The 26,028-nt window shown below is 35.6% G+C and overlaps 1 protein-coding gene across 2 annotated transcripts in view; it reads left to right on the top strand.

The window, feature by feature from the left end:
* Nucleotides 1–26,028, top strand: part of LOC113110470 (ephrin type-A receptor 6) — a 115,787-nt gene that overhangs the window by 55,608 nt on the left and 34,151 nt on the right. The window lies entirely within an intron of this gene.

Here is a 26,028-nt window from a genome sequence, read left to right as displayed (position 1 = left end):
ATATATATGTAATATATGTCATTTATTACATTTCCATATGGGCTGGAATTGTTGGAAAAAAAAACTTTAGTTGCCAGATGACTTCTCAAAAACTTGTGATGTTCCATTCTTAGAAGCAAGCTAAAAGTGAATCCAGCTGTACTTTTTTATTACTAAAGCCTACAATTTGCTGTTCCATTTGATAACATTACTTTTTCTTAACAAAATCTCCAAGCTGAACTAGTAGACCAAGTACCGGACCCTGTTTGGGTAGAAGGAGGAGGGATAGCCCAGACTGAACCCAACTCACTAAAGCAACACGGCTCAACATTTCTGGAGCACATGCGTTAACCTCCAATTGAGGTGATCCTGCATTTAATCAGTCTGGCTATGGAGAACCTTTGACTGAGAAACATAAGACTTTAGATCAGTTGAGTCTACATACTAAAATGTACTAGCATTAAATTAACTTCTTTAGAGTAGAATTTAACTGAATAAAAGTGTGTGGTGGTGAATTTAACCTTGTATGGATTGATTTAGCGTCAGATATATTTCCTGGATAGATTTGCACTGTCTGGCTGCGTGTCTCTCCTTCGGTATAGTATTCAAAACGCTGCTCTCCTCTCTTCTCTCACCATTTGTACCTGTACTGCACTCTCTGCTGTAGGGCCATCCATCACAGGCAGCGCTGCATTGCACAAACAAGCTGGAGTGCTGCTCCGTCCTGCCCCTGCAGAGCTTTCATGCCTGTGAGTGGATCTGCGCTTCCCACTCGACCCTTTAGCTTCCATATAGCATTCAGACCACCACGCCAGCCCGCAGCCCCAGATCCTCCCTCTGTCTGACAGAACCCAAACCCTTTTTAGCTGAGTAATCTCTCAGTTTACAAGGCACCTGTTTCCTTGAGGCGGCACGGGGGTGGAAGAATCCTCTCACTTCGGCTTACTCATTCGTTAAGCCCAGCCAGACTCTTCAGAGTTGCAGATGAAGATGCAGAGCTGGAGAACTTTCCAATGTGATAATTGTACACTGCAGGCATCCCTCCGCTGAGGAGATGACATTGACAGAGGTGAAGGGATAAATGGAGGAAGCTTCGGAGTGATTCATGCTTTCATGATTCATGCTTATGAGAACCATCAGAATAGGGAGGATGTGCAGAAACGGAGTTACAGAGCCAAATATTGAGAATTGAATGTTAAAGAATGCTGTATTCTGTTGTAGCTGTGCAGTAATTGGAGGTGTGGAATAATTCAGTAAGTTAGCCGTTCACATGTCAGGCAGAAGAATGGGAGAACTCTACGGCTCTAATTGAGCTGGGTGAATTCTGGTTTTTAGTCTATAAAGTGGAGGAATTACTTAGCAAGCAGCTCAATTCCTCTAGATTTGATATTGAAGTCTTTTGATAGGAGATGTAAGAGAGAGGAAGAAACCCAATTGTTTATCGCAAGAAACAAGTACTATTACAAGCCAAAATCCAGACATTCAGTGGCACTGAAGAACCCGCTCCTGATTGAAATGACAAACTGATGTATAATGCGTTTAATTTTAAGGTGTTTAATAAGTGCAAACTGTTTTTTTTTCTCTCCTTCGCCCAGGTGAACATATGCAAAAATATTCAGCTTATGCAGATCTGCAGTTTGCCAGCAGTTGCGTCGCACCAAGTTGAAGCCTGAACTTACAATGACTTCTGCTTCCCCCTCCTTTTTTTTTTTTTTAGAGAGCTGCTTCAAAGGCCAGAGTGATCAAAGCAGTCTGAGTGAGAGAAAGGGAGGGAGGCAGAGGCAGAAGAAAAAAAAGAAAACTCCCAAATGTACAGAAGAATGCACAAACAGGGCTGTCTACACAAACAAAAGCAGTGCACCACACATTCTCTCAAAATTTCTGTCAGACAGTTTCAACATCTCAATTGACACTCTGTCTCCTTGTCGCTTTTTCAATTTCAGACCCCCAAGCTCGAGTACATAATATAGCAGCTCTATCATGACCCAAATAAGACATCATGTTGCCCGTGACATATTAGAAATCAACTTGAAATGGTGATGTTTTAAAATGAGGAGGAACAGTGCTTATAGATGGCAGGAGAGCTTTCGATTCTTAATTATTGCAGGAGACAACACTCTGAAGCATAGATTTATGGATACAAGTGTTGTGTTTTCTAGATTTTCTCTGCATGGGATTCTAATTATAAATCTGATTATTCTGAAATCTGATTTACTTTTTAATAATAATAAATAAATAAATAACTCCAAACAAGCAAACACGCTTCACTTCTTCTGAATTACACTCAAAATTTAATTCAGGAAAAATGGTCAGTGCAATAAATATACATGCAATATACATCTAGTAGCAAAACAGCTACTGACTTTTATTAATATTCTTGTCAATTATCTCTTTTCTAGTGACATAAATTGATATCTTTGCTTGACCCAACAAGAAATTCATGAACTAAGACTTCCAAAGACTACTTATAACATACTTAAAACCACAGATTTTTACATAGAGAACATTTTTATTGAAGTCATGATATTGAAAGAATTAAAATAAACATCTCCAGCATATCAAAAATAGGTTTCAACCTTCACAATACATCAATGAATGAAAAAGAGTTTTCCTCTATTAATCCTGAACAGAGACCAGGCGTTAATAAACAAATGGCGAAAAAAAAAAAAAAAAGTTTTAATCTTTTATGATCCAACCAAAACAAGGCTTTGTCCAGTCCTAAACCGTCAATGTTCCAGAGATTTGCACAGACAGCACCCACCAAACTTGACTCCGTGGGAAACAATAAAAGTCTTAGAATATACTGAAGGCAGTATAAGCAGCCGTTCTGCTCTGCAAATGTATTAACCAAAGTCCTCCTTCTTCTTTTGACTGGAACAACACACTTTTTGGTACCCAGTGCAAAGTGTCTCAGAAAAAGTCAATCAAGACTGACTGGATCTTTGCTAACACATCAGCTGGAGGATCTATGCAGGCTAAACTTTGCCACAGTGCAGAGGCTATTAGGTTATTAACAATCAAGATGTGACCCTTATAGGACATTTTAGGGAGTAAAAACGTCCACTTATCCAGTCATGCTTTAACTTTCTCAACAATGTCTTCAATTTCCTTCAATTCCAGTTTCATTTCCTAAAAATATTTTAAATAAATGTTTAAAAAAAAACATTTCCTAAATATTTTAAACCAACTCTAGTCCACTTTAGACCATCAGGAAGCCTTGGTTCTTTTCTCTTTCTTTCCAACTCACCTTGGCAAAAGAAATCACTTTAAAAGCTTCTAAAATCTTTAAGAATACATTAACATCACTGGTTCCACTGATTAAAACAATCACATAATCAGCATAGGCTGATAACTTAAAATTGTATATGTAATCCAGACACATCAGATATAATTTTATTTAACATAGGTTCTAATGCTAAGGGATATAACATTGCTGACAGTGCACAACCTTGGCTGACACCCCTTTACACTCTAAATTGAGAGCATAAGTCAACATTAAATTTTAAAACAACTTAGCTGAAATAAAAGCAGAATCAAAACCAAAGGCTTTCAAAACATTCCTTAAATAAAGATACTCGACTCTATTAGCTGAAATAAAACCAGAATCAAAACCAAAGGCTTTCAAAACATTCCTTAAATAAAGATACTCGACTCTATCAAAAGCCTTCTCTTGGTCAATCGATATTACCCCAAAGTCCTTTTTTTTTTTTTTTTTTTTTTTTTGCTAACGTTATAAATGCCCTATGTCACCTACATGGCATAAGTTAAATTTTAGGACCCTCGTTGAAAACTGCAACTAATTCTGGGTCTACCACTGACCAAAAGGCTTTATAAAATTAAACCGTTAAAACACCTATTCCAGGTGTTTTTCCAGTTTCACTAATTTCATTATAAACGTCTTCAGTTATCTGAGGTAAATTCTTAAAAAAAACATGTATATGTTCACTTTTGTATAACTGTACAGTTATTTCCCTAATACATACATGATTAGTCAATAAAACCCCAGTTTCAGACCACAAGGCATGGATACGACCATCTGACCATTCTTTTTCTACAGATTGAAAACTGATTTTTTTTTTTTTTTTTTTTTTTAAGGAGTGTCCATTAACTGACCACTTTGATGCTGAGATCGAATTATAGGACCTTGTGTTGTCAAACCCAGCAGTTCAGCTAGCAAATTAGTTTTCGTCTTAACATTTTCCATGATATTGCCTTCTTCTGTAAATATTGGAACATGTTGTAATTTCATTAACTCTTCTGCCAAGACACTCACTGATGCTTTAAATTCCTTTGTGACATCTTGAGTATATTGCTGACTTAATTGCTTAATTTCCACCTTTACAAAATCCCACTACTGTTGCAATAATAAAAAAAGTGGATTTCAAAGTCTTAACATTATCTAAGTTAAAAACTTGCCAATATACACTTTTTTTCCCTTTATGTAACTATTTGTCATAACACATAACAAACATTATCAATCTGTGGTCAGAAAAACATCCTGGAGTTATCATGCATTACCTAAACATGCTTAACTGATGTTTAAAAACATAAAATCTATCAAGCCTTGCCAAAGATGAGCCTTGCCGAGCATGAACCCAAGTATATTGTGTCTGTGTGCCATGAAAATTCCTTTAAACATCAATAATGCTAACTTATAAGTTGAAATAGCCTCTTCCTTGATTGCATACAGTATGTGGTTCAACATGATACCATAGTTACAGTTTTTTTTTTTTTTTTTTTTATGTTGCTTTTCATGTCCTGGCATCCTTGCTCTCTTCTCAGAAGAGTGCGGAGCTTCTAGAGCTCATGTTCACGTGTTATGGTGACCAGATCACTGACCTCACATATTGCTTCCAAACTAAATTAAAACTTTGATATGATTATTTGGCATGAATAAAACAATGAGTGTCTTATTAATAACACAACTGTGTTCGAACACCTTATAAAAATTATTTTTGCATTCCATGGCACCTTTAATAACTTCAACATTATAAGAGTGTGGAATAAAATGTCCTGAAAATAACCTTGCAACACCAACACTTAGTGAGGTATAATGACTTAATATAGCCAAACCAGTAAATGCTCTAATCCAATCTGCTGTATTTTCTAAATGACTACAGGTATGTGTCTCTGGCAGAAACAACATATCAATATTCTTATTTTTCATCAATTCAAAAGCTTGAACTCTCTTCCTAATGTCTCTCGCTACATTTATATAAAAAAAGCAAAGCTTACCAAATGTACCAAGCTACCAATTTTAGCTATTCTTTAAAACCCTCTGACTTAGTATTTAGCTTCGTAAGAATTTTCTTCAGATGGTACACCTCCCGGTCAATTGAACAATTTTCACTTCTGAAAGTCTTTACTTTTTCAATGAACTGCATTATCTGGAAAGTGCTCCTCTATTTCCACCTTCCTCAGGATATTTCTAAAAAAAAAAGACTTAATGTCATCAACAGTGTAAATTTGACTGGCAAAAACACCCAGATGGAGACTAGAACCGAAAATGCACTCTGAAATGTCTCTTTTTACTATCTGACTTAAACTAATACCATCTTTTCTTTTGCCTTGTTTGTAGCATTCCACGAACGTCCTTTTTTATTTTGGAGTTTTTAAAAAAACATCCATAATCATTCAACACTGGAACCAAAACTTCACGATTTTCTTCACCTATAACCATATCCTCTTTTTCACCATTACTATCATCTGACTCACTCAATTCTTCCACTATCTGTGCTACACCTGGGGAGAATCTAACCTTTTCATTCTCACTTGCAGCAAATTTTCCAGTTTCTTCCGAACTTCCCACTGGGTTTTCCAGAACAATAAATGCCATGCTTGGACCCGGCATCTCAGCAGCAACCGCTGCAATATAATTCTGCACATTTTCAATGATAATAATCAATTCATTCCTATAATTTCCTTTCTTTGGACAGGCATGGACAATATTACCATTTTCTTTAAGTGAGAGGACTCAATCAGAATCACCTTTAATGGAGAACAACAGCACTATTCATCTGTGACTTCATCCGTCATCAACGATAAAACATTTTCATTACAGGGCTCCAGAATGCAACTAAAACGCTCGCATTTTCGACCAAATATATTTATTTGTGAGTGAAGTTTTTTGCTGAGGTCCCCACTGGTGACTATATTTACATGTTATGACTTAATGTTTTCCTGATTGTTTTGCAATCATATTTTTTGTCATGTTCACATATTAAACTGCTCAATGCAGCTCAGTTGTGCAGCGCGGGGGATCAAAATGACAGAGACATGAAAGGAAGTGGAAGTGCGCAAAAGCAGTGTCTATTTCATCCACAACTTAAACACAATGCAACAGGTAAAGTTGTCAGCTGCATGGATATTGGCAATATAATTAACAATTCTCATAATCATTACTAATATGGCTTCTTATCAAGATATTAGTCTATATGCTGTGTTCTGTTAATGTGTGAACTTCATATTAGCCTATTTGTAGTGCACTTGCCATCAGGTAATCTCAAAAAGCTTTGTTCTTTGATACTTTTTAATAAACAAAGTATCAGCTCTTAAAGTCTGTCAAATTAATAATGAAATTAATACAATAAATATGGTTTTGGCACTCTTTAATGCGACAGGTGCGATCGCTTTAGTGCCTTAGTTAAAAAGTGAACCCATTATATCTTTCTCTACTACATGAACATGAAATAACTACATGAACATGAATTTACATCAAAAGGTAATTTTATAAGAGAGCCTACAGTACAAGTTACTGAATTGTCTCATGCAATTGCTCATTCTGTGTTTCAAACTGCGGAAAACTTGTAAAGCTTGTCAACGTAACACATTCTCACGTAACACATTTACCTAAGAATAACTATTAAATAATTTGGTGTAAGCTCATCAATTAGCTAGAATTGAATGTTACTAATGAAGAAAAACCAACTGGACGTGTGAAAGACATATCGTCTCCTTGGAATTATAAGGTTCTATCTGACATTTTTGTCAAAATTTAGTTATTCCCATATTGTTATTCTGTGACAACTTATTTACATTATGTGATAGATTCTTTTTATGTTATATACATTATGGGATTTTTATTTGATACCGGTACAGATTCTGTGTAATAAACAATTCTTTGTGACTGTATATTTCAAGTTGGAAAAGACGTTTTATTTCCCATTTTAACCTTAGTTCCCAGGTCATCTACAAGATGTATTAAAACGCTGATAAAGTCAAGAAGAGATGAGACAAACACATGACAGTTTGATTTAAATGTTAAAATGTTTATTTTATTTTTTCTCTGGAGCTGTGCTACTAACAGAGAGAGAGAGAGAGAGATATGGAGGGGCAGAGATAGAAATGTTCCAATGTTGTAATTAATTAAGCTAATTTAAATGTGTACATATTTAAATTGATTGAATTGTGCCAAAATGTGTGACTAAAGAATTGAGTTGAATTGGCTGTTTTCAATCAGAAACTTAAGTAGCAGCAAAAAAGTGTTCAAATGAAAACTATACAGTATCAGACCATTTTAATCAAACACCTGCTGTATTCCTTCAATTCCTTCTTTGTAGACTATAAAATCACATAGGGGGAAAAAACAGTGCTTGCAAAAATATATCACTTATTTTCAGCCCTCTTCAACACAGAGACAGTTGTGAAGAGTCATGATCTCTTTGATTTTCATTCTCAGAAGGTGAGAAAGACTGCGGGCAGCTTTGAATACTAATGTGTGACTATTGCTGTGCAAGATTATAGGAGGGAAATTACAACTAATTAACATGGGATCCAAGAAACTGTGTTGTGCTCTTAAAGGAGCACATCTGGCTCTGAGTTCTAGAGTGTTGTGATAATGAGGATTTTGAGGTAAATTAAAAGATTTCTTGGGTAGCACAGCCTGTGATTTTTAACAAGCCTGCATGTGCACTGTCCTAACATATTGCTTGAGTTATGACCTGAGTTATGGCAATGTGTTTATGTTTTAAAAGAAAAGGGTAAAGACAATTCTTTCTGTGAAATGTTCTGTTGAAAATACTAGGAATGTACTCGTCATATAACATAGCATGCTCATAAGAAGCACTTTTTTTGTCCTTAACTGCAACTTCTTAACTGTGGTCGACTGATACAGAATTATTATTATTATTTTTATTTATTTTTTTTACGGCTGATGCCGACATAAGTAATGCTTTTGATAGTACTCTTTAGTCATTCTACTAACTTTGCAAGTGCATTTACAAGGGATGTATCAGTACATGTACAGGACTTTCGGTACAGTGCACGTGTGTACTGAATGACCGTATGCAATATTTTGTGTGCGGAGCATAGGGACATTTTTGTGTTTCCAAATGAACATATTAAGTGGCGGAAGTCTCCACATTCAGCGCATGCAGCACGTGCAGCTGATTCTAAGGCCGGTGACACACTGGCTGCGTAGCGTGAGCTGGCGCGCTGCTGCTACTGTAGGTGACATAGAGGGAGGCCGCCGAGGCGCCGACAGACCAGGATCTTGTCTTCACGACAACAATATCTATACTTCATGTTGAGCATAAATATAAAGCCTACTGATAAAGCAAGGACACCGTCAACAGTATTGACGGCAAAATAGACTATGTTTGACAGGTGCAATATGCCAGTGTGTCACCGGCCTAAAGTTTTCAAAAGGCATCACGCGAGTGTGAACATCACTACAACTAGGAAAAAGAAAACTATTGTAATTCAAATGCAGTCGGCATTTAAACAGACCTTTGCTCTTAATTCAGATCGGTCCAACGCAATAACGAAATCTGAGCAGGTCTAAAAACTGAAACTGTTCATGCTGCACTTTACACTTTGGAAAAGTTATATATACTTTTTAAATGTGAGCAGGCCTACAAGCTGGGATTGGTAATGCTGCACTGTAATCATAGTTATTTATTTATAATTTTCATTATATTTTATTATGTGATATTGGTTTGAGACTGAGAGTATTTTATTTAGTGGAGAACTTTGCAGCAGTATTTTATTTCAAGCTAGATTTAAATTGTATATGATGGAGGTATATGATGTCTTGTCCGTGTGTGAAGAAGTTGCGCAACGCAAATCCATGAATGAATGTTCCGAAGTGAAGTAAACGTCAACAGATTTCCCCTGCTCAGGGAGTAGGGAGCAATGAACAATGTGTAGGGACCATGTCAATGGGAACACAGTTCATGCACGGAGCTCACTTCTACGTGTGTGAATAAAGCAAGACTTCAAAATATGCAGAACTGGGTGGGCGCGAGTACTGGAATTGAGAACCACTGTGTTAACCTATGACCTAGTTTTACTTAGTCTCCTAATTGTCATTTTGTTCACCTGTGTTTGATTAACTCATAATTTCCTTTGTTTGTTCCCCTACACGGTCCCTTAGTTGAGGTCTGTTCTCATCTGTTAAGTTGGTTCTCATGCTTAAGTGAACAAATATACAGAAACCTGTGCATTGTATACAAAATAATGAAATTTCATGTGAAATATATTAAAAACAAGAACAAAAGTGGAACTACAGCCTACAGAAACTTAAAATCGAAGTGCCTACACAGCTATTATTTTCCCTCTGGGTCAGCGCCACAGAGAGATGTCTACAGTGTCTACAGAGCTCTTAAATAAGGCTCGTGGGCCCCTGGAGACTAAAATGAGGCCTGGAAAGACAGTTATAGGAGAATCACTAAACACAGGTCACTTGCACAAACCTGACCATTAAGCCTGTTGTGAACATGTGATTCTCATTTACAGTATTGATCGCTCAATTCAGTGTTAGGTCTCTCTCTTTCTCTTAACTCTCTTCTGGAAAAAGTAAAAGGAACTACTTAAAAAGATATAAGACATAGGAATATAACACAAATTCAGTCATTTGTTTTTTATTTGAAGGGTTAGAAAGTGAATTCAAAAAATATCTTGATGTGCTGCTTAGTGAGAGGCTGGGGTGGGGTGTCAAAAAGGATAAAATATGGGGGGGGGAGTGAAAATGTCAAAATTTTCCTATTGCCTTAAGGGTTTTTTTTTTAAGGGGGGGGGGGGTTGGGGGGGGGGTCATAAGAGGGTTACTTTGGACATTTTTATTCTCAATACTATAAGACATTACTTTTTTTTAGATAGATATTTTGGACATAAAATAGTCTTAATTATGAAGTAGAAATACATTTATAAAATGGCTGTCATTCTGAACATGACTATGACTTTAGAAAGTGGACTAGTAGATTAGACTTATATAGATTTTACATGTCTGTCATGGTGCGATGCGGATGAAGCACACAGAGCGACAGGATCCAGAAGTGAGTCTTTTATTATAAATCCAAGCAGGTTCTAAGGTTCAAGACTATAAGGTTAAGCACCACAAAGTAACTTCAACATAAGAAAAAAGAAACAAAGGAAAACACAGGGTATATAAACACATCAAACTTAATCAATCAAAAAAGGTGAAAAGAATAAATTATGATTAACTAAATGAGAACAGGAATAGAACCAAATAAGGAAATACAGGAACTAAACAGACACCAACACGCGTCCAAATCAGATACATATTTATGTGGATAAGTACAATAAATGCTCTGGTAACGTATTGTTTTGGACAGCAGATCAGTCAAGATGTATGAGGATAAACTGACTTAAGTCCTTATGTTTACAAGCAAAGTAAGAGATTTTGATTGAGAGAGAGAGAGAGAGTTAAAGGATGAATAAATTGTGATCTAGAGCTATTTCTTAATTTTCTACTTAGCTAGTTTCTCTCTGCCCTTGTGTCAGAGAGATAGAGTAAGGCACATGATATATAGACTGACATGGACAGGATATAGAGAGATGTAATTGAAGAGAAAAAGAAAGCCACTATTAGCCAAAGAAACATTGTGACACATTCATGTGAGTATATAATGGGACACTGACTTTATAATCAAGAAATACACTCAGTCCATAGCCAGGTGATCGCTGGCCCCTCCTGTAACCGTGTAGAGGTTATTTAAACCTTTTCAAGTTCAGCTCCTTTCAAACTCCTGTTCCATTAACACTAATGCCCAAATAATTCCACTAATGCCTTCTCATAGCTGAGGATTAAACCCAGTAAATCTGTATCATTCGCATAGAAATGCTGGAGACCTTTTAACAGGGAGCCAATAGATTCCATTTCCCTTTTCCCCTCTCCGTCTCTATAACCAGTAATTGATATTTGGGGATTGTTTTTTAGATTTTTTCTGCTTTCATGCAGCCATAGCAAAATGAGCTTTTGATTGATGCGAAGTAAAAACAGCTGAGGCTGATAGGAAAAATAAAATTTGCTCTGTTCTTGCATGATGATTTAGGATTAACTGCTACACACTGGAGGTGAAAGAAAAACAACAAAAAAAGGGGGGAAGAAATTAAACCCAATGTCCCAATCACTCCATCTTCTGATTGTGTAACATAAACTAGTATAAGTTAACTGTGGATTAAATTTAATTAGATGTGGTAACACTTTATTTCGACAGTCCACTTTAGATAGTCTAATAATTATAAGTAACTTTGCAAATATATGTTAACTTATTCTACTAACCCTAACATAAAAGTCTACTGGTACTCTACTAATATTTGGAGGTATTTGAATAATTGCTTATAATCAGTAGAATGTCTAACTATCGAAACAAAGTGCAACCGCAAAGTTTTTAAAAAGTTCAGAGTGTGTAGTCAGTACTTCCTGCACCTTTGAGATGAGAAGTTAGGTGAAAGTGGAACATAGCTTACCATTATATAGAACCTGACAAGGTTTAAGGGGATTCTTGTTGAATGCTTGTTTGCTGAGCATACTTTTATGTCTATAATTGTGTTACAGATTTATGAATATAAACATGCTGCTGAAAATGAAACCCCATGACAGCTGTGGACATATACATATATATATACACATTTTTAAATAATTAAAATGTATTATAATAAAATGCTATAATCTAAAACTCTTAAGTTTTATTGTAAACAAATATAAATCTTAGTGTTTTGAAAGTGAATCAAAGTCTTACGGGTTTGGAATGACATAAGGTCAAATAATGTTGATTACCACAAAAAAAAATTCTTAAAAGAAAAGAAAAGAAAAGAAAAAAGCCTGGGTTAAAGTGAGGCACTTCATAAACATTAAAATAATCAGTGTTTTAACTGCATAACAACAAGATGCAAACATTATGCATGTTTAAATGCTTTTAGTGTGAAAAATTGCTAACTTACCTTTTCTGTGTAAAGTTACATGTATTGCACTATTGGACTTTTATGTCATTTCCTTTTCCCCCTGCCTTTTGACCTACATCCCAGCCTGCTTGCTTTAATTTGATCACAATGATAACATAGTATAACAAATCAAACCCTAAAATGATTGTTAAAAATTATGTGAACAAAGCTCTAACAGAAAAATTAATGTATATATTCTATAATATTTATTTACAATTATAAGCTGTATATTTCTGCTTTTAAATCATTCAAAAAATGTACTTCCCCTCTAAGTGCCTTACAGTAACCTAATTAACATTATCCCAGAAATTTTTAACTTTTATCAGACTCATAATATTCCTTAAACATAAATAAAGTACATTTTATAAAATAAAAGCAATGCTATTTGTGAAACAGATTCACCAGGGTGTTCAAGGTTTCTATTTTGTAGTAGGAATAAAGTGTCAAGTCACTTTGGCTACTACATGCAATACTATATCTACTGCATTTCCTCTCACTGCTCTCACTTCAGGTCATAGAGAGGGTGTAGGTCTTATCACATCATCTTGGAAATTTCATATCTCCCCCTTCCTTTCTTACCATCCACTCCTTGCATATAATGCTATAGACATACATTATAGATGAACTTGATACTCTTCTTACTCTCGTCCCAGAAGTTGCATCATTCTTGGTGATCTCAATATTCACTTGATGCTCCTACCTACCTACTTCAATGCATCTCCTTCAATGCATCTCCTTTAAACTCACTCTCATAAACACCTCTGCGAATCGCAAGGAGGACCACTTGATCTTCTTTTCATAAACTGTCCTACGTCTGGAATATTGGTCCACCCTCCACCATGTGCCTGGCCATTTCTTTATTTTGTTTCAAATTTATATTTAACAGAAACCTCTGGAACATCTCTGTTAAACTCTTTATTGCTTGTCTGCTTTTCCTCCATTGACTTTTCCAAGGGATGTGAACTTGTTACCTGAAAAATGGGGTAACACCTTATTTTAAGGACACATTCTCACTATTAACCCTCTGAGGTCTAAGGGTATTTTGGGGGCCTGGAGAACTTTTGTCATGCCCTTTTCTCAGTTTCTTATAAGCATCCAAATGGCTAAAGTCTAATCTCAATGTAATCAGCACAAACTGGGCTTTAATAATATGTGAGCAGCATGTAAGTACATGATTGTGTTTTTGAGAAGAAAAAAAAAAATATGTATGGTTAGTGAAATTTTTTTTAGTAAAAAGTACAATTTTTTTAGTACAAATGTTTACTAAGGCCATAAAACACATACAGAACATTGGTTCCCGGGACTTTTGAGAACTGGAGCTTGTAGCCTAGAATTTTTCTTTCTAAATTATGTGAAAAACATCTTGTTTACTCACTCACAGAAAACAATGTATTGATTAAAACTTTCTAAAACACTTTTTGTTTGTAAAAGTCATATGCGAGTAGGAGTCAACTATCAAGAATATGATTGTGATTTACACCTGAGAAGAAAAAGGCCTGCATAATGAGCTGCATAATGAGCCTTTATGTTTGTAGTTTATTTAGAATATATTTAATTATCCCACAACATCATTTAATATCTACTTTCGAGTGCAGTTAAACAGTTTATTAGGAAAAACAAAGCTGACTTTAAAACATGATTTTTTTGCATCATTACTCCAATCACAACAATCCTTCAGAAATCCTTTTAAGAATCAGATTTTCTATAAAAAAAAATCAAACAACAAAAAAAAACAATTATTATTATTATTATTATTATTATTATTAATGTTGAAAAGAGCTAGAATATTTGTTCAGTTTTTTTTTGGGGGGGGGGATAAATTGAAAGAACAGCATTGTTTGTTACATTTGTTATATTTACATTTATTTGTTACATTTGTATTGCACGTTATGAGAAAATGCCTCATAACGTGTTTACGCGTTAGTCGAATCCAGAGGGTTAACTAGCGTGCATATTACTTGCATATTGGCTGTTTATTAGTACTCATATAGCACATATTAATTCCATATTTTAGATATCATTATAATACCCTATACATAAACTTAATATCTACTTCGTAACTATTAAGTACAAAATTGGGATTTAATTAACCCATTTGTGCCCAATTTTTTTTCTGAATGGATTCATGAATATAGTCATGTTAATAGTGTCCTATGTGAACATTTATTTTTATTTGCATTTTATTTTTTTTTTATTTATTTTTTTTCTTGAAAATCTTATTTTAATGTGCAGCAATGATAGTTCCACACATATATATGTTGTATGCACCCCTTCGATGTCAAATTTGAATAGGAGGAGAACATTTGGCATCTAACGTAAGATCAACCGATCAATCTTTATTCATAAACACATTTATTATCCATAAAGGTTTGATACAAACCCAAAAAAGCTGCATATGAAATCCATTTGTCTTAAAGTGGTGAAACACCATGCAGAACAAAGTATAACTGAAAGAAAATTAAAGAATGTTTAGGCCCATTGTATTCAGTGGCTTACTGTAGTTGGTGAATTCATATAATAATGTACTTCTGAACTCATTACTTGTCTGAATTTCAACATTATAATGGCCTAAGCTACTAGTCATAAAAAAGAATTAGGGTCCTTGACCTATTAGAATGAAAATCATTCAAAATGGATGAAGAGGCCTCAGTATTTTGCCCCTTACAAGACATAAAATGAAGAAAAAGATCATCTACATCAATTAATCCCATGCTTTAGCTCTTTTATCTTCCCATTCTTCCTTTATGTGACTGAAGTTTGTAAACTGCAGCTGACACTTGAAAACTGGAAATCCTCACCCCATGGCAGAAGCAAACACAGAAGTGGGGCAGTAGAGATGTGGAAAGATTGCTCCCTCATCTCCTCCTTTTGACAGATTTATATTAAAAAAAGGTCTACTGAACAGTAGAGATGTCAGTTAAAGGGTTAAGTTATGTTTTAGGTGGGATATCATGAAAGCAAAAAGCACTAAACAAGACCAGTAGCCTTGATTTAGTAATTTATTAACACAGTATACCTAATTTCCCCAGCCATTTTGAGACTTTTGACTAAGTATATAAAAACTATAGATCTCTTGTAAGATTTTTTTTTGTTTGGATGATTCTAGAGGCCTTCATGATTATGTGTGTGTGTGTGTGTGTGCGTGCACACACACATGTGTGTGTGTGAAAAAAAAAGACTATTATATTACTATTATATTATTATTTCTATAATATTAGTAAAATGAACATTTTATTTATTTATTTGGGAAGGTTTGCCTTCGCCAAAGTAGGGGTAGGAAGTTGACAGTCTCATGTGACAGGAAGGGAGTAAATAAATTTTTCTTTTTTTATTCTTTATTTGGTTGTTTGCTTGCATGTCATCGACAAATAAAACATGGATAACATCTAGAAATATACTTGCAAAGGGAAAATGACAACTATAAACTGCAGCACCTATGTTGTCTGTGGCCTTCAATGGGTTAAGGAAAAATATTTAATAGTTAATAGTCAGAATTTGACCTTAAAAAATGTCGAAAATGTTTTCACTCTGAAGTTTCTAGTAAAAAATAATTACAAATAATCTGCAAGTAATACCCTGATTTAAATGTGAAATATTTAAGTAAATAGACATAAATAGTCATTTGTTCATTTATGTATTTATTTAATAAATTAATTATTTACAGTATGTATTTATTTAATTTATTTATAGTATGTGTTTATTTATTTAGCTTTTTTCCATCCATGGTGAGTTTAAATCCTTGTTCTCCTGTCCACAGAAGCTATCAATGCTGACTTTCTTTTCCTTCTTCTCAATCCATTTTAGCAACTGGTGTAAATCACCATTGAATTTGTGGTCCCAAATGTATTTTGGGATTAAATGGAATGACATAAATACTGTCTTTTCACAGTAAGGAATGATCTTGCTTTGGATAAAACGCTAAATAAATAAATGTAAAATCAATAAATGCCATTGTCTGACCTCAAGATATTGACTGTGTGGTTTGTAAATGCTGTTGTTTAGTTTTTAGCAACAAATTGTTATGATTAAATATCTGTGCTTCATAAAATTGCTTCACTTTGTTTTGTTGCCCTCACTAAGTTGTAATGAAGAGGAGTGCTAATGGGTATTAAAATGCTGCATAATTACCACTACACTTGTTCTGTCCTTTAAGATGTTAACAGCTACTCTGGGCATCCAGACTATGTTCTAGAGTGAATTATGACAGGGAAGATAGCACAAGCTGGATTTTTCTTACCGTAAATTACTTTAATTATAAATGAATTCCGTCTTTCTCTGTGATTTCAATAGCTTCTGAACAATGGCACACAACTACCTTCAAAAACCCATTGGGTTGTGGTTTTGCAAGGAGAACTGGAAGCATCACTGGCACTCACTGTCTTGTTGTTCATTACTTCTCCTGCCAAATGGTTTATGTGGGTACTCTAGTCTGATTTGGTTGAAGGCATATTTGGATATGCCTTTTGAAAACTCACCCCCACCCCAGCCTCTCACTAGCAGAAGATCATGATAATTATGAACTGTATCTCTATCAGCTTTTTTCTAAATGCATTTGATTACCCAACAGAATCTGTGTAGCTTATGATTAGAGATGTTACACACACCACCAATTCACACTCTCTTAATGCTGTGGGTGATAATTGACCATAGTTTTAATCAGTGAATCTCGAACAAGAGAGTGACAAATTAGATATGACAAGGTGGCATTATTAACAAAAAAAAAAAGGTATTTAATTGTTGAAATGTACGTAAGACTTATTCCTCTTTTTCGGAATTGAAACAATAGATTTTCTGAAGCATAAACAGTTTGCAGTGGATTTGTAGGTCATGATTTTCACAAGACACGATTATCATGCTCAAAATAATAATTTAAATTAATATATAAAAAATTATTAATAAATAATGCTCAGGCAATGTCATATTTTCCCATACACAAATTTAATATATGTACATATAGTTTAAATTTACATATGTGAAATTTATTTTCATAAAGTAATAACAAATGAAACCTATAAAAAATTGGAACAAATTCATATATGAATATAAACCATGCAAATATGTAGGTTCAAACTACATGCGGCAAACTACCTTTAAAAAAAAACTAAAAACACTTGCCATCTGGCTTCAGGCTTGGAAAGTTATCCCAGATGTGTCATGTTGGGCTCTAAAAACCATAGAACGAGGCTACTAGCTTCAGTTCACTCACAGGCCACCTCACTTCAGAGTTCAATTCAGATTTTCGGCATGGGACAACAATGCTCACGTTCTCTGGTCCGAAGTACAAACACTACTGAATCTGACTTTTATGACCATTACTTCCTCATTCCCAAGAAAGATGGTGGGTTTAGACCCATTCTCGTTCTCAAGCATCTGAACCACCTGCCTCGATTTAATGGTGGTTGTGCTAGCCCTAAAACCTTCCTAACAGTCTTAAGGGGGCACCACGTTATGGTCCGTTCTGAAAACATGAGGATTGTAGCTTTATCAATCAGTCTCAGGTCATACTCCTTTCACAGGTTGGCTCGACGCCTCCTCTTATGGTCACAAGGCAAACTCCTCTCGCTGAGAGCAGTTCATGTGCCAGCCAGATTGAACCAAGGGGAAGACATACAGTCCAGGGACAAAATGGCTCCAAGAGAATGAAGACTATATCCCCAAACAGTTCAAATGATCTTGTCTCGCTTCAGCAGGACTTCCACTCCTCAATTTATTTTTCAAAGCAGCAAGATGCCCTTGCTGACGATTGGCCCAGCATTTGTGTCATCACCCTCCTACCACTCCCCAATTCAGAAGGTGAGAAGCGTCCTAATCCACTCTGCCCGGTTTGAGCTCTTAGGGCCCTATCATACTGCTGGCGCAATGTGACGCAAGGCACAGTGCAAGTGTGTTTGCTAGATTTAGTCCAGTGCTGTTTGCACTTTCCCGTCCAGTGCCACGTCATTTAATTAGCAAATGCATTTATGCTAATTTGTGCACCCATGGCCGTGCTGGTGTAAAGAAGAGGTGTGTTCAGGCACATTGCTGGCACAATGCTATTTTAAAGAGCTGAAAATAGACTGCGCCATAGACCAACTCAATCCTGTTCTAAAGTCTGGCGCAATATTTTTTGTTTGTTATTTAAAGAGCTTGTTAGTATAGGCGGTTCCGCAACGCACATACACACTGCTTATTAAACACAGGGACACACAGCAGTATATATATAAATGCCTACATGTCATAATGGACAGTCATCGCATGTATCAGAATTAGGCTATCTATTTGCTCGCACACAAGCAGCTCCTTTTCATTTCGGAGAAGCATTCTGTCTTCGCGTTTAAAGGGAATGGAAGATGAGACTCTGATTGGTTTATTGCACATTACGCCCCAAAAACACCCATTACTCATTAAGAAAATTGCAAAAGTGGATTTGGACACGCCCTAAGTGCACCTTCACCGTGCACTTTACACTTTGCGTGTAGCTCATTAAAATAGGGCCCTTGGAGTGTATGTTGAATGCTCTGGCCCATTTAGGCACTCAGATGCTTTGGAGGCTGCTCTAAAGGGCTGACAGTTACGAAACAGAGACTATCTTGCTGGATAGTTGATGCTATAGCCCTGGCTTAACCCTCAGCAGGTTTGCAGTGCCCTATGGGTGTGAGGGCCCACTCTGTCTACCTAGATTTTATAACTAGGACATCCCTGCCATGTAGGCACTGATCTTATATGCTTAAATCTAGCAAATCCCATTTCTAGAGGAGAGGGTTATGTTACGTAGTCCTCAGCCTAAGTGGCTTGGGTCTCATTATTGGCTCATGCTTACAGTAGCCCTCAGTACATGTGCATCTGGGGCTGGGCTCACATAGCGTCTTCATTGTATTCCCCATAAGCGTCACAATGGGAGAGATCATTCAAAAGGGAATGCTCCAGTTTCTAACGTAACATGCCATTATTCGGTAATGCGATATATCACAATAATGAATATGCACAATATTGTTATCGTGGACACTTCTAAATACTGTGAATAATTATACACTACAAATTATGGTAACACTTTATTTTGATAGTCCACTTTAGACATTCTACTAGCAGTAAGTAACTTTGCAACTACATGTCAACTAGCAGTTAGTAGAGTATTAGTCAGAGATGGGACCAAGTCACACATGTGCAAGTCTCAAGTAAGTCTCAAGTCTTAACCTTCAAGTCTCAAGTAAGTCCCAAGTATTTTTTTCTTGGGCAAGTCAAGTCACAAGCTATGTCAAGTCAAGCCAAGTCCTGTAGTAAGTCAAGTCCAAGTCAAGTCACCTTATTATTGTAATTTTACCTGCAGAATCTGATCTTAATAAAGTTAAAAGACAAGATATAAGTAACTGTCAGTAAATTAAAATAATTTGAATTTGCATTGTAAATACTCATGTTCAGTAAAATACATCATGGAATCAAACAAAATTGTAACTTCATAAAATTATTTATTTTTCACTTCTGCCAACAGTGTTTGAAATGTTTTACATTTTCAGCATTGAGTCCATAAAACAAATAACAGCTAAACATCCAACATACTCCTCTCTGAACACCTCTCTCTCTCTCTCTCTCTCTCTCAAACACAGTTTACATACAACATTAAACTTTGTTACATTTCTCAAAAGTTTGGGCACCCTTTGCAGAATCTGTGAAAATGCGAGTAATTTTAAAAAAATAAGAGAGATCATACTAAATGCATGTTATATTTTATTTAGTACTGTCCTAAGTAAGATATTGTGAGTGGGGTTATTTTAATAATTTCAGCGTGTTTTTTGTCTTGTGGAGTAAATGTTAATATCTTTTATGTACAATATCTTACTCAGGACAGTACTAACTAAAATATAACATGCATTTAGTATGATCTCTCTATTTTTTTTTAAATTACTCGCATTTTCACATATTCTGCAAAGGGTGCCCAAACGTTCGAGCCCCACTGTATATATATATATATATATATATATATATACATATATATATATATATATATAACTGTAATATGCACTTCTCATGATTAGGTAATCGCGGCAGCTGTAGTCTTATTCACATTTGTTTTTTTCTGATTAATTGTTTTGCTCTATGAGAAAGACAAGGTAACAAAATATTTGGGGCTTAAGCCCCCTTAGCCCAGCCCTAGCGTTTTTTGGAACGCGTTTTTTGATGGCCTGCTAGCAGATCGTAAGGGGGCGTTCACATAGCAATGGCAGACGCCTGGAACAGAGGTTACTTTAGTAACTGGAGTGTTTATGTATGTTTAATAATTTATTGACATATATCTCATGCAAATGTATATTCCTACTAAAACTTGTCAATACATGTTGATATTAAGTAAATATAAAAGATAAAATATATGGCAAAGCATAAAGTCCATGGAGGTGGAGAGAGAGAGTTTGTAACCATAATCTTTCTAAACCATACAAAAATTATTTTAGTGTTGATTGACTTGCACTCACTCATGTATGGACAAAGACAATCTTATATTGACATTCATTTGGATAAATGCACTCCAAACACTTTTAATTGGCAGAACTGTTCATCTCAGAAAATATGCCCATGTGCTGAAAGTCACATTCCAAAGCACAATGTCATAGCTTTTTTAAAAAAAAGCTTTTTTTCATCCACCTGTAACCAGAATCAGAGATCTATACATTAAGAGATGTCCATGGGTATGTCCTTGGGAGATCTCTTCTTTGGAATAGACAAATGCAACCTTCATCTGTCTTTCCATTTATTTATTTCCAGGAATTTGCCTTTAGGGCATGAAGGATATTCCTTAAAATGCATCAGGATTTCTTGATGAATGATCTGCTCTTACCTCTTGTCCCATATGTTCTCTTTGTTTTCTGGATGGAAGCCTGGGCTTTGTTTCAGCCGACACTCATTACCACAGACTTTCATACTCATGATTGAGTTGGAAAGATAAACAAGAAACGCAATTTCTAAATGCATAACTTTCATCACACCCATATTCAAAATAAACAATGATTATCATCTGTGTCACCTCCCTTCCTCTAAAACTGTTAAATTAGAAAAAGTGCAACCTCAAAATTGAGGGTTTTGGATTAGTTCTCCCTTAATGTTGTTCTCAGAAGAAATGGAATTGCTTTCTGTAAAATATATATCTGGATTGTGAAATGTGATGGGTCCTGGCTGTTTATGTAAATATAGATGATTTTTCCCTTCTTATTGTTCCTGGCCAGGCAATATTTAAAATTCATATTGCAGTACTAAAAGCAGACGGGAGCTGAAATGATCCCTGTGTGTGCCTGCATGCATCCAGGGTTTGGTGGGGAGGGTTATTGGGAAACCAAGTCAGACAGGTGGAGACAGGATCAGCACTTTGATTTTGGGAATTGGGTTTTGAGAAGAAGAAAAAAAATTACTAAAAACATTTGTGCATGCTCACGTCCCACTATAAATGAAGAGCCATTTATGCTCTTTTGCCCGAAGAGACGCTTATGATAAAAAAAAAAGTTTGTTAATGAGCAAATCTGCATACGTTTGAATTCACACATTCACATTCACTTAATTACTTGCAAATGACACCCAGTTACCCACTCACTCTCCTTTGAGTGGCAGCTCATCGTTTGAAATGATTACGTTTAGAGGCTTCTCCCATCTCTCTTTCTGCCTTACTCTCTTCTCATACACCTTTACACAGGCAGAATCCAAGTCATTTACACACAATGCTGATTTTTAAATATTCCTCCAGTCCCTCATAATCATAATTGTCATAAAGACTGTATTTATAACATGTTCTGCCTGTGGGCACTTGAAACAGTTTTTACACCAGTGTGCAGATGTCCATCCATCACACAGGCCCTTCACAAAAGCACTTTAAGAGTGGATATGGTTTTGGTGTTAATTGGGCATACTTTTTTTTCTTTTCATCATAGGTCTATAATAGTACAACTTTTAAAAAATAAAAAAACTAAGTAATTAAGTACAATTTACTCTAAAATGTAGAGAAGCAATAAAATGATTGTACAGCAGTATTAATTCTTCTGTGCCACAGGTTTCTTCTGCACTAGCAGATTGATTACTGTATAAAAGTCTTGGTACTTTTTTTCTGACTTAACGTTTTCTGTGCTGGTCTATGGGGGGCGGGGGGATCAGTGAAATGGATTTTAAAGTGGTAGTACGTTCTAAGTAGATACTAGTGTTATGTTCTTTATGGTCTAAATATGCATTGTATGAATGAAATCCAGGTGCTTCATCCACAGTGTTTACTTTAGCCCCTTTCACACTGAACGTCGGACCCGGCAAATTGCCGGAACATTGCCGGGTCACCTTCTGTGTGAAAGCAAACACGTCTGATTCCGGCATTGAACCCGGGTCGGGGACCTAGTAGCATTGCTGGGGTCAACCCGGGACGAGCGCTGTGTGAACAAAAGCCAGATCTAATGCCTCGTCGAAGTGATGACGTGCGTTATCGCGCAACTCTTTTACCAGCTGTTTTGAAGGAAGATCAACAATCGCTACGAAAAAATATGTGCAAACTGTTGTGAAGCAGAGATCAGTTTTTTTCCTCACTTTCTGCACAGACGCCGAGATTGTTTGCTTGCTTCAGTGAAAGTATAACGTGCCTAACGTTTTCGACTCGTACTTTACATGCCAAGCCCTGATGTCACATGTTTTTACGGGATCTTTACGGGTTGTGTGTGAAAGCACGCACATATCCTGGGTAATCACTGGCAGTGTGAAATCTAGGGACCCGGCAGTGTGAAAGGGGCTTTTGACATGTGACTTACAGTTGGTCAGTTGAGTCACTTAACTGCTATTCACATCTACTCTCCCATGGCCTCATGGAATATTGAAGTGTCAACTGGATGTGTACTTTCAAAATCTCAGCTCAAGTAGAAAGACATCCAAATATCTTCCACCTACTTTATTACTAATACTGCATTTTTGGATGTAATACAGTTTGTTACACTAGTAATATAGTTTGTAGTAAAAAAATTACATTAAATAAGTAGCATAAGTGCTGACTTCAGACTTTTGGACACTTCTTGACACCACTTCATTTATTAGTGCACACATGATCATTTTATGGTATACATGTCCATGGCTTTATTTCTCGTTATTTATTTATTTGGAAAATATTCATTTCATTTTATATAGATAGGCCTGTCACTATAATTACTATATCAACATATCAAAACAATATATGGATTTGAAAAAGAAAACGTTTTCTTGCTTCTAACTACTATATATTGAATCAGTCAACATACTACAAGTTTAATATCTAGAAATATCTTGAGCTTTCATTTATCCATTCACTTTTGTACAGAAAGAACCTTGCAGATCATCTGGCAGTGGCATTTGTTTGGACTCATTTCAAATGCAATTTCTATCCTGGATTCTTTCTGGATTGAGCCCTGCAGTAAAGTGCACTGAGCACAGGGCATGAAAAGAGAGAACCAGGGCCTTTCAGGCACCTTTGCACCTCAGGGAAGGAATTTTTTTATTGATACAACAGTTATACATCTCAATATCTGCAGTTAAGATGCCTACTTCTCCAAAAATAGAGCATAATGCAGAGTTCAATATATCAAAGATAGAATCTTCTGTGTTTAGTGAACAGCATCAAATATCAAAGCTTTTCCAAGGTTCACCTAAACAACTCTGCAGTGTTGGTTTTATGCAAATAAAAGCAGATGAAATCAAATCTTGAGAATATTGCTTCTGTATGATTCAGCAGACACAAAAAACTGACAGTAAAATACAATATTGTTTCAGGACAAAACATCAAGATGCTCACACATTCACCTTTAGCTGTATTTTACTAATTTGTACATGCCTAATGGTGCTTTTAAATGTCTATACAGGATAAAGTTCAAATGCCCAATGCATAACACTATCATTCTCAATTAGGAGCCTATTATACTCTCTAAACAGGCTTAGATTTGATTGCACCATAAATGATAATTGAATCCAAATCGACTGAATGCCAGTATGTGTGGAAGAGCTCGTTAAGCGTGTAAGAAGTTCATTAAGCTTGTCAGATGGGTGAGCGTTGTGCTGTAGTGTGTTTTCTCTCTGGAATAGTACTTTTACGTCTAGGTCAGAGGTTGGCCACTATGATAATTGTAATAATTGGTAGCGACTGCTAAGCAATGTAAGGTTTTTGCATCAGGTCAGTGTTTACCCTATCATGCCTACTTAAGCACAAACTTATTCCACTTCTATTCCAATAGCTTGTGTGTTTCCATCTTTCAGACCCCCGAAGCTGTCTTAGATCTACCATATGACCAGAGCATTTCCTTGAACTCTCAAAAGCAAAAGTTCAACCACGGCCGCCTAAGGACCACGCAGTTAAGATTTAACTGATGGCTGCTGTCCAACGCTTTGTTTCTCAGTGTCTGTCAAATGTGTTTCCTGTATATGCCAGTGGCTGAGGTCTTACACAGCAGGAAATAAATCACTCGGTTTGGTTTATTTGAGTAGTCTCTTATGATCATCAATCAGGGGGCGGGAAGTATTTTTTCCCTGTGTCACCTCCAGCCTTGGTGCTCCTCATTAAGAATTCATTAACTTTGTTTTTCCATTCCTTAATACCAAAAAAAGAAAAAAAAAATTGACTCATGGTCAAAAAAAAAAATACAAAATACAGTGAGAGCTTAAAGTTTAATGATGGAGGGAGCAAAAGGTTGAGAGGAAAAGAAAGAAGTGGTCGATGGGAGGAGAGTGGGGTGTTAGAGGTGAAAGAAGGGAGTATGGCAGAATTTACAAGGAGGGAACCAGGGAAAAAAGAGGTGATGAAAGAAGGAAAAATGAGCAGAATATAAATTTAGAGAGAAAGGCCAATGACATGTTTGTGAGCTGAAGGAGTTCAAGAGCATTGCATCAGACATATTGTCCACCAACCAGCATCTGCCAAAAGTAGTTTCAAAGAACTTTAGCATGTGGACATTGTTGTTTTAGGATATACTTTTTATCTAGAGCTACTATTTCTACAGTACTTTTACAAGATCGTGCTATAGTAATTTTTAACAAGTTGATTGTATAAGCTATTACAATGTAGTGTTTGTAAAGAAATGATAGTGAAAAAAAAGAAGAAAAAAGAAAGTAAATTAAAAATTTTGTGCAAATTAATGGAAATAACAACTACATTTCTGTAAGGAATATAAAGTAAATGTTTTGCTCTAAAATAATTGCTAATCTAGCAATCACGAATGATTGAAAAGTAGTGATAATGTATTGCTCCAAAATGTGAAAGTTTGAAATCTTGTATATTTTTCCATAACCATAGAACAATGTCTCGTTATTTATTTATTTGGAACCTATTAATTTCATTTTATATAGATAGGCCTGTGGCTATAATTACTATATCAACAAAAAAGTAATACTGGAAAAAAAAAATTGTCATTACTTGTCAAAAGGTGAAAGCGATATGTTTGTTATAGCATCCTTTCAAAAGTTTAAAGGGATTTCCCACGGCTGTTTTCTATTATCATTATCATTATCATTTCTATTATCGTTGGTGTAAAATGGTCTTAAAAATTCAATATCATTTATCATGATTATTTCTAGTGCAATATATTGCCCAATAAAATTTAGTTATGTATATAAAATGTCTATATATGGATTGATCCCTGACACATCACTGAACAACAATAATTCATAACAGATGAATAACTTGACCATCAGTACAGAAACATATTTACAGCATGTAACAATACTCAAATTACAAACACTACTCAAAATAGTAATAAAATGCCTGTATGCAATGAGATGCCTGTATGCATTGTGGCATGACATGCCAAAACTAACTTCCTCCCATTAAAATCAACTAAGCTGTGTACACTTTTAATAATTTGGTTATAATTTGTTTGAATTGTGTGCTGCAAACATACCATTTGCACTACT

The sequence above is a fragment of the Carassius auratus genome, chromosome 1, assembly GCF_003368295.1.
Source record: "Carassius auratus strain Wakin chromosome 1, ASM336829v1, whole genome shotgun sequence".
Lineage (NCBI taxonomy): Eukaryota > Metazoa > Chordata > Actinopteri > Cypriniformes > Cyprinidae > Carassius > Carassius auratus.
Note: the sequence above shows the minus strand (reverse complement) of the source record. Positions and strands in the feature narration are given on the sequence as shown.